The sequence below is a fragment of the Punica granatum genome, chromosome 2 (genome assembly GCF_007655135.1).
Source record: "Punica granatum isolate Tunisia-2019 chromosome 2, ASM765513v2, whole genome shotgun sequence".
Taxonomy (NCBI): domain Eukaryota; kingdom Viridiplantae; phylum Streptophyta; class Magnoliopsida; order Myrtales; family Lythraceae; genus Punica; species Punica granatum.
Window position 1 is genome coordinate 24684456 of NC_045128.1, and position 11343 is coordinate 24695798.

At 33.6% G+C, this 11343-nt stretch overlaps 1 long non-coding RNA gene across 1 annotated transcript; it reads left to right on the forward strand.

The window, feature by feature from the left end:
- The first annotated feature begins 7283 nt into the window (after positions 1-7283).
- Positions 7284-10446, forward strand: LOC116195083. Its single transcript, XR_004154577.1, has 2 exons — positions 7284-7608; positions 10126-10446. It is a non-coding gene; the product is annotated as an uncharacterized LOC116195083 (long non-coding RNA).
- Positions 10447-11343: the final 897 nt, after the last annotated feature.

The following is an 11343-nucleotide window of genomic DNA, read 5'->3' on the forward strand; positions in this document are numbered from 1 at the left end:
TTTTTGTGAACCGTTCGATCTCAAAACAAGATAAAAATTTTTCCCCATGTTCCTAACATTATTATAAAGCTCCTCACATATTTTCATATTTTTCTAGATAATGAATCTTCAAATAAAATATATTTACCTATCATTTCGGTGTTCCAATTTTGATAGTTTTTGTGAATCGTCCAATCTCAAAACGAGATGAAACTTTTACCCCATATTCTTGATATTATTATAAAGCTCCACATAGATTTTCAAATTTTTCTGGACTGTGAATCTTCAGATAAAAAATATTTACCTCTTTTTCGGTATTCTGATTTTGATAGTTTTATATGAATCGTCCGACCTCAAAAATAGCTTAAACTTTTAACCCATGTTCCTGATATTATTATAAAACTCCACACTAATTTTCATATTTTTTTGACAGTGAATCTTCAAATAAAAAAATGGAAAATAACCTCATATAGCACAATTTTTACCTTATTTTCACTTCTTAGCGCGTTTTTAAAAGTTATCATGATCTAGCATAAATCACACTTTTATTCCCCGATCTAACACACCGTTACACTCTGTCTAACGGTGTTTAACGGTTTTTAGATGGAGTTTAACGGTGTGCTAGATTCGGGAATAAAATGGTGATTCGTGCTAAATCGTGACAACTTTTAAAAACGTACTATGAAGTGAAAATAAGGTAAAAATTGTACTATATGTGACTATTTTTCCTATATAAAAATAATACCTAGAGGCGAAGCAGCCAGGCGTGTCTGTTCGTTGCCGATCTTTTTGTCCTGTTGATTAGCCGCCTGCCTTGGAATGTGGCCGCTGACCAGGAACCACATTTATTTTGGTAAATTTCAATTCAAACCCCAAAGTTCTCCCGTCTGTTGAGATTGGCCCTTGATATTTTTATCGTCCAAATTTTCCCCACTTCCTGAATCGTCATGGAATCATGGTTTAATTGTGTTACAGTGTCTGTCTGCACGTATTTGAATGAGAGGGTTAGAATTAGAGCAAATACTCGATGAGTATTATTCAACCACTTAGTAGAAAATTGACCCAATAATGGATCATCAGATACATTTAGTATTTTTTTGTCTTCGCAATATAATAGCATATTTGGTATGCATGAATAAAGGGCTATATATATAGTTATTAAAAAAAATTCTTGGCTTTGTTCACAGTTTGCACCAAGATAACAAATTTATGTCCGTAATCAAGGAGAGAATATTATGATCCTATATCACCATGATATGGTCAGGAAAAACTAATAAAATTCTAGATATAAGCAAAATTTATGGTAATTTATCCCATGATTAATAGTCAGCTTTTCCTTAGCTGCAATCTTTGAGTTTTCCTTGTCTCGTTGGTAAGATATAATTTACTGAAAAAAAAAATCTTAAATCAATAGATCTCACTCAGAAATTTTGAGTTGGAAAAGGGAATAACCAAATTAACTGTCACCATCAAACGGTACTTTTGACCGTAAAAATTCAATCAAGCTCAAGAGCTTTATGTAAAGCAATGTAACTTGCAATAATTGGATACAATATATCATTTCATTTTTGGCCTGAAAATGATTAATGCTGTGTTTGATTTCAAAGTAGAATTTTAAAATTAAATTTTGATTTTGTAAAAAAGTGGTATAAAAGGGGTCCATTCTTTTAACTTTGTATGAGTTATTTTGTTTTGTTGTAAAAAAATGGTATAAATGAGATCCACTCTTTGACTTTGTATGAGTTATTTTATTTTATTATTGGCAGAATTAGGTTAAAGTTGTGATTTTAAAATCGTATTTGCAAACCAAACAAGTCATAAATGCTTCGACAATATATATTCTCCAAGGCGTACACTGATTACATCCTCCGAATGTTCGAAAAAGAAAAATACAAAATAATGATGGAAATTTTTACTAAAGTGTAAGGCCCGCGATGCATTTGAATATATGAAAAGCACGTGCTCGTAACCGAGTCAAATCCAGATAAACCAAAGCAGATGGATTGCTAATTAATATCTCCCTATTGGAGACAAAGTATAATCCGGACAAAATGTCAGCACCTCAGTAGTACATGATGGTATATCAAGTAATTTATCGCTGTACGTATGTAAAGTTTACCATAACATCTTGTGCGATGATTTAGCTTAATTAGAATATGAATATATATATATATACACACATATATATAATGCTCAAAGATTAGTCATAATCTTATTAATTAACTCTTTCATTGTGTGAGCTTATTATCGGTCATTCAGCTCAGTTGTTGGATCAATTATAATCATCCAGAGGTCTTCACTCAGTCGAACATTCTGCATTAATTTTAATGAGAACAATGAACAAGTGGACATGTGTGTGTGTGTGCATATACATATATATATATATGTATATTTGCCGCCATCTTGCACGATTATGTTAAGGAGCCTTGATTATAGGCAAGGGGGATTTTCTTCTTTTGTTTGCTCTTAATATTTAACTAATCTGAAATAAGAAATGGAAAGACATCTTATTCTGTAATCTGGAACAGATTGAGAAGAAAAAGAAGGCTGAAGAAACAAATTTCCTTTTTTTTTTCGGTGGAGAAAAGAAACAAACTTTTGTTTATTTGTTTTGTTAAGACCACAAACAAAATTTGCGTTTTACATTGTCAAGAAAATATTTTTAATTCTTCAGCTGCGAGGCAGCTTCCGGGGTTGCAGCTAGCAATGATTGATTGGGCGAAGTGAAACATGTAATAATTAAAACATCAAAAATACTCATAATAAAAAGAAGAAAGAATTCACCCAAAAGAAAAAAGAAGAAGGAAATATTACCAAAAAAAAACGAAGGAAAAAAAAAGAAAATATGAAGAGAGTAAGACCAAAGACAAGGCAAACATGTAATCATAGCAATCGATCTTTGAAAGAAGGAACCATGCATGAGTAATTGTAATTCATCACTTCTAAATATTTTTATGTTTTTTCCTCAGAAATTTATTTGATCCTTTTCCTTGCCATAAGGGCTTGCTACATTTTGGCGCATGGATAAGTATGTTTAAGGTTGCATCTGGAAGCCGCGATATTAGTTTTGAGCTTGTATATGATATATAAACTCGATCTTATGACGCTTATTGAAATCTTTCATATATTATCCTTTGCAAGTCAGAAAGGACGAGCACATACCGTGACGTGTACATGATATTTTTACTCACATAATTAAATGAGACACTATCAATCCCCAAGGAAGTTATATTATGATGTTGTCCACATGATTTTGCGATCGAACAATGTGCACATAGATATAGATTGAATATCAAAGGAACGAAATAAAAGGACTCTCAACCGCAGTGAAAGCCCCGTTAGAGCCACACATAAATCCCTCAGTCTAATTCTTCTATATATGTAAGATATAGTTGAAGATGAAAACATGCTTCTCAATAGTCTTGGTCTCAATGATAATGTATGATAATGTAATTTAATGTTACTTCTCATATGGGGTACAATTTGATGTTGACTCGGCACCCGCATAATTTGGATTTGCATGTTATCGCAGAAAACACCGAACGAACGTGATATACATTAATTGAACAGGACATGGGTTGAGCATGTACGTCCGTATAATTTCCTTGGCAGCAAACGCATAATTCATGGCATCTTCCCATTTGATAATCATAAATTACTTATTTATCTATTGAGGAAACATCATATTAATAATATGGTCCTTAGACGCCCCGCAAAATGTCCCATCTCGTGTCTCGAGAATATCCGAATGTTCAATGGAGTATGCAACAAGAAAATAAGCAACACATTGTGGACTTTTCCTCGTGTCCTGTTGCCTTTGATAAATCATAAACAAAGACTTTTCTTCTTTGATGATTGATTGAATAAATAATGTCTGTGACGTGGTGAAAAGATGGGTTACGTTCCAAAAATTCACCACGTTCTATCTATCTCCACACCGATTTGAAAGGATAACTATATATATATATATGTATAAATATACAATTTCGTACGTACGATTTAATTGTATAAATTATGTGCACATTAGTGAACATCGAGGGGCATCCTGTGATTTCGTGCGACTCTTGATTTAACATAAATACATCCCACGACCCTAACTAGGATTTACCGTGCAGACAAGTGTAATTGTCTCCATTGTCTATTTGCATCAAGATGATATCGGAACGCAGGTATGTATTGCGCACGCGTTTGCATCTCCGCTCTCTTCCTCAATTTAATCAATTCCATGTGATAGCTCATCAAAACTGATTCAACTCACATATAAGGAGAGTATTGACTAATATAAGAGAAAATCACAAGGCATTTTTTTCGGTTACATCAAGAAGTTCACGGGACTAACATATTAAAATAGAAATCCTAACTTAATAGTACGTGTAGTCCCTAACGGATATCAAACTTAAAATTTCTTGATTATCAGGCGAAAGTATACACCACTGTGTTACATTATATTTTCATCTTTGATAAATCACATCACATTTAATAAAAGTTAATAACTTTTAAAATTAGGGATGGAATATGCCGAAGCTAGGGTGCCATACACTTTCTTGCTTTTTGCCAAGAGCCTGCCACTGGCAGATAGTCGCCAGGTCCGAAATGAGGGCAGAACATAGCCGGCATACTTTCTGATTTCTTTCTATGACTTCGAATTACAAACCCATATTGTTTATACTACCTCTGCTGGCTAAATGTCATAGGAAATGCATCGAAAAAAATTTAGATCTACGCTTATATATTTTTTAAAAATTTCCCTAGAAATCATGTGGTTTTATTTTCACTTCAACTCTACTGTTTTCTGTTAAAATACTCATGCCTTACAATAAAATGTGAAAATTGTAAAAAAACAACAAATATAAAAAAAAAAAAAGAAAATATTAGGCCCATGAATTTTCATTGTAATCGAAAAAAGAAAAGAAAAGAGACGTCCGGTGGCTGCACAGTCACCTCAGCCAATGCGTGCTCCACGATATGGGCTCCGTAATTGCAATGGGGTGGTCGGCGACCCATTGCCGTCGCCTAGGATCACCAGTATGTAGGGCCTGTAAAAGCCTCTAAGTGAGTTCACATAACAGCCCCATGAGATCCACCCTCGATTAGACGCTTTCTCAGCTGCATTCGGTGGCAAGCAACGACAATGGGGGTCACCTAGCCTGGACGATGGCATGGGGTTGCTGGCCGCAAGATAATTGACCACGTTTAAATGAATAGTTTTCCTCATATTACGAACACGATTAATTTTTCTTAATTTAATTTCGTTTTATAAGTTTCACGTCATAAAAATCTGACAACACAATTTTTTTTCCTGATAACAAAATAAATAAGTAAATAAATAAATAAGGAGTTTCTTCATTTAAAAGGAAAATGAAATGACAAAACTAACTAGATTTTTTTTTGCGTGTGATTGATTAGATTTAGTAAGTTAGATATTTGCATAAGAACTTCTAAATATATAAATTTTTTTGGGTAAAGAAAATATATAATATACTTTACCCCATAACATTCATATAATTATACCTTAAAAATGCTCTTTTGAACAAATAATGCAGGAACTTTATTAAATTTATTGGTACATATAACCATTAGAAAAACCTATTTTAGATTTTTTTTTATCCTTTCCGGTGAAGTTACAGGTACCCTCAGCCTGGCAAATGTCTCTTCTTCTTTTCATATTAACGTCATGTCCTTAGATAGGCTTAAGTACATTTGACAACTTCATATTTACTATTGCCACCACCATATAGATATGCCCATGATGCATGCTTGAGTCTGGACATTCGAAGAATGTGAAAGGACAAGATGACTAGGTTTCTTTGCGTCGTGGTTGGTGAACTTTTAATGAGTTAGATTTTAACGTGTTAGAATGTTTAAATGTGTATTTACCCTAAAAAAAGAAATAAAAATACCTTAAAAAACACTCATATGAAAAAAATACTTGAAATTGGGCTTCGGTCTCATATTTCTTTAAAAAATAAAAAATCAAGGGAATCTTATTCGGGGTTATATATATGTGTGTGTGTCTGTAACCATTAGGAAAGTGTAACGTAGATGATTTTGACGAGGGGAGAAACCCTTTGGTTTTGGTCGAAGTGTATAAAAAGGAAGACTCGATATTGGATGACTTGCTGATCCTTGAAGAAGCAAATATACCTTTATGGCAATTCTTTTGGGGACAAAATCAATATACAATCTTTTTATTTGTTTATTTATATATTTTATATTTATTTATATTTACATAGATAGCCCATCATGAGCAATGTATAGAGGATTAAGGGTGTGTTTGTTTTTTAAAAAATTTACAACTCAACTCAATTCAACTCCACTTATCTTCAATTCAACAATACAATCATTATTTTTTAAAATTTTTAATTTTTTTTAAATCATTCAATTTAAATTTTAATATTAAATTATCTCAACTATTTATTACTTTTTCACAATTCAACAATACAATCATTACTTTCTTTCAACTATTTATTACTTTTTTATATTTTTTCTCATAATTCAACAATACAATCATTACAAACCAATTAAAACCAAAACTCAACTCAATTCAACTCTAAATTCAAACGTACTCTAAATATTCAGTGAAGTATCCACTATATATATAAAAAAAAATCAGTAAAGGTGAAAGGACGGTGATGTGAAATCCCAAATATAAGAATCCAACATGCAATTCTTTTGGGGACAAAATCAATATGCAATCTTTTTATTTGTTTATTTATATATTTTATATTTATTTATCTTTGCATAGCTAGCCCATGCAAGAGCAATGTATAGAGAACTAAATATTCAGTAAAGTATCCACTATTAAAAATATATATATCAGTGAAGGTGAATGGACGGTGATTTGAAATCCCAAAATATAAAGGTGATTTTGGATTAAGAATTAAAAAATTTTAACTTTTAACTTTTAACTTTAACTTTAACTCAACACACTACATAATAAAAATATATATTTTTTAAGTCAAAATTTTTTTGACTTTTACTTTAATTCAACACATTACACAACAAAAACACACATTTCCTAAATCAAATTTATAATCTCATCTCATTTGTCCTTTTCCACAATCAAAATCAAAATTAAAGTTACTTTAACTTTGAAACCAAACGCAAATCCACCATCAGAAACTCGTGTTCTGAAATACAATTGAGAGCTAGCCAATGCACTGAATTATATTTTCCCAAATCGTCCGGTAAATCTAATGAAAAATGAGACAGGTGTACAAAAGACGCGAAAAATGATTGATAAATTGCATGTGTGCTCTCTGTTACAGATATGATCTACATATATATTTACTTTAGATCCAGCGAGAAAACGATATCAGTTTTTTTATCTTCTTGCAAAGGGAAAAAGGCGAAAAAGGCCGGGGATAGAGACTTTTAATAATAGAGTTAGGTCAGGGGGATGAACCTGGTCGAAATGACACAACCTGCACATGTTCCACTTCACCTACGCTATTTAAATTGAAGTTTTATGCATGCTTTATCAGGGAATCTCTCATGTGGTCCTCTCCGGTGCCCTAAAAATGAGTACCTACTCAGATACAGTAATTCCTCGAAGTTAGTTATCGTGTATGCATTTTGCCTCCCATTTACTGTCCGTTATTATTCCAATCCCCACGACATCACATCATGGTAAGTGCTGACAACTCATCTCCCCCTATCATCCCCAAAAGTTTGACTGCCCTCCACTTATACTTCATTAAAGCCCTTCCTTGAAAGCATCTATCTAGCTATAATCTGGACTCAGGAGTTTCTCGGTTCATAATCTCCTATTTGTAACAGGGAAAATGGTGTTTCCTCCGAAGTCTGACTTGTCTCTTGTTTATAAAATGCCCTTCACCTTATCTTCAATTGCAACTTTGCCCCCATAGACACTTTGGAAGCCTCTGAATTCGGAGGAAATAGCGATGCTCTTGTAACAATTGTTACAATATAGCTAATTTCAATTACCGAAAAGCCAAACACGGTTAGTCTTTTCTTTCTAATAATAAGGATGCCTAGGATTTCGTTTGACTCATTTTTATGGCTTGGTGTAAAATTTATGGAGTGGGTAAGTCCGATCACATATGCCGTGCAAGTGGTCTAATAGATAATACTCTTTTAGATGATCTTGCGATAACTCAGATATAATTAAATCTCAACTGAAGGAGGCACGCTGTTTAATTACTGAGATAACCCTATCGAGTTATAGATCATTGGTTTCAATGTCTTCCTCGAGTGGACATATACGGTTGTCATCCGAGAGACATTAGTAAACTGCATGCTGTTGCTGTCTAAACACTAGAACTGCTTTCATTGATAGAGTTTTCGCATTGTGCTTGTATATCTAGACCAAGGACCAACTATGGTAATGGGCTATCTTGTTTCTTCGCAATGTGGACCCGGAAGCTTTTACTAATTCGGTCACAAAGGGATAACCCAAGTAGACAATTCCAAGAGAGAATTATTAATTTTCACATGAAGGGAAAAGATTCACGATACAACGGACTTGGCGGGTGGAGGGTCGTATTGCAATTCACGGAAAAAATTGCAGATATACGACCGGCGATAGGATGTTATAACATTGTTAAGATTCTATACATAAATAATTTGAGGCCCCTCGAGTCCGAGCAATGGGTACTTGATGTCTCTGTTGGTGTCGAATTGACACCACGATGAGTCAGTCCATCCAAGAGTTCTACCCATATATAGTTAGCTCTACTATATATACATATATATATATATATATATGCCCATGCATACATATATATATATATTTTTTTTCATCACTTGCTATCCGAAAATTTAGTCGATTTCGACTAATCCAGATTTGAGCCAAATCAACCTTTTAAGTTATAAAACTCTCCAAACCGTAGATTTTCTCCATTCAAAAGACTGGCACCTGAAACGTTACTTAAGAAAAATAGACACTGAATCGCCTGAAACAATTTATATTGATATATTTATGTCTTCAATTGTTCTCCTCTTCTTTTCTTTTCTTTTTTTCCTGAGTAGACGATAAATCTTCCTTTACTCTCATAAGTGACAAGTATGTCGGTGAGGTACAGACCACCAGCACGGTGGTATAGTAGTTAAGTATCAAGCGCTCAACTTGAACATGACGAGTTCGAACCTCACTGAAAACGTAGAGCTCGTCACTATGTGGGTGTATTATAGGATGTCGATCGCCGGCCCATAATACTTGATTCAGTAGGCCTTGGACTTAATTCACTAGTGTGTAAGTGGGACTGCGGTGATCAAGTTGAGTTAAAGTCTCAGCGAGCTATAGCGAAAGGAACATTTCGTGGCGATTAGATTTCCTTAGTTGAAACAGTTACAGTGGACTAATAATTCGACCTAACCTTTAATTCAAAAAAAGAAAAAAAAAGTTGGTGAGGTACAGAAAACAAAAAACTATAGTGTTAATTTTTTAACCATATATCCTTAACAACTCTATTGTCTAGCTATGGCCAACACTTCATCTCTTTAGAACTTTCACAGCCCATTACCTCACCCGGCACTGACTCATCAGAGGGGCAGACATTCATTTATTCTTAAAAGAAAATTACTCTGTGATTGGATCCAACTGTTGTTAGAGCTGATGATGTCTGACATCCCCAAAGAAATAAAAAAGTCAGAGGGAAAGTTGTAAACTACTATCTGCCTGGTGTGATTTGGCACATTAATTAACAGCATCCATAAGAAGGGCAAAAGTTTCAACCTACCATGTTCAAATATACATATATCTATATATAAGATATGGCTCTTTCATCTTATCTGTCTTGGAACATTGACAGCCCATCCAACTTTAACCCTAATTAAATTTTGATTTCCCCCTAAGTTAATAGCTTTCGCGATATCAGCATTTTATTTGAGAACCCGTATAAACTGCCCCATACATGAATATTATGACATGAAAAACGAGTTTCAACAGGAATAATCAAGCGACATTAATTAAGCTCGGTAAGCCGCCACTACTAAAGATCCGTGACCGACTTAGTAGTGACTTTACTGATTTGATCCCAGCAAACAAATTCTACCTCGTGCTCACAAGCTTTACTTTTTTGGATCATCTTTACTTTTTTTTTTCTTTTTTTGGACAATGGTGTGCACGTACATTGGCTAGGACTTACATAAAGAACTGTCTGGCTTGTATTTTCTTCTTTGCAGTTACAAACAAGGTCCATAGACCCGGAAAAGTTTTAGAGAAATGAGAAATAAAGGAGTACAGAGAATTCGACTGATGAAATTCTAACCAAGGACCTCTTGGAATCAGTTCGAGGCGGATGACATTTAATTCCACAAGTACCAAACCCTTCTTTTCTAGCTGTTGACATTAATTCCACATGTACCAGGTAGATAAATATAGCAGCCTGTAGCTTATCACCAGGAGGCTTTTAATTAATTGTCATATATATGAAGTTCTAGAGAGAAATATGTATATATATAACATACATAATTAAATCCCTGGTCGTCAAGTTAAGTAGACTCTATAAAGGATTGCAGATAAGAGAATTCTCCTTAGTTGTATTTGTATTTTTGCTTTAGGAAATTTTTAGAGGGGAATCATAATTTTCAAAAAGGAGAGTTGAATTAAAGGTGTTCTGATAGAGATTGGCACGATTAGGTTGACTGAACAAAGGCTAATAATTTTCACCCAAAAAAATAAAAGGCTAATAATTAGTGATACTGTGTTAGTATGGTAATTATTGAGTGCAGATGAGTCGCATCATCTCCTCAGAGTACAGCAGGAGTCATATAGTAAACAGAATTGAAAAAGATCGGTAGCTGTTAATGAATATTGTCATTTTGCAAGGGGAAAAAAAAAGATTTCTTTTGGAGTATAATGTTGTCCTGCATGCCCGTAATTAGTCCTACGAATCTTTGATCGACAACTCCAAGCTTAGATAGTTTGTCTGTACAAGCTATGCATGTATGTACCAATTAATTACGTAACGCGCGGTACTACGGTCGTGATGCGTGACATAATTAATTTTTTTGGAGCTCCAACGTTTCGGTATAGAAATCATTGCCTTTTGATGTATAGAAATCAAAGATTAATCGAAGGATTTTCGGTAGAAAATTTACGTTGACAGTTTGATGCTGTAAAGAGGAAATTAGAATACGCACTTTATATGCACGGCCCTTATTAACAAAAAAAAAAGAAAATTCTAATTATTTCTCTAAATCAATTTTAATCTTTAAATGATGGCCCTTTTTTCCCAGAAAAAGAAAAAACGCACCATCTAAACTGAATTTCATTATAGAAAAAGCATTTATTATTATTATTATTAGTAGTAGTAGGAAAAGCGAAGGTTTTACCAAAAAAATTCTAGTAATAAATAGAAGAATGGTAATTACATGATCTAGAACTCGATAGTTGTAGCA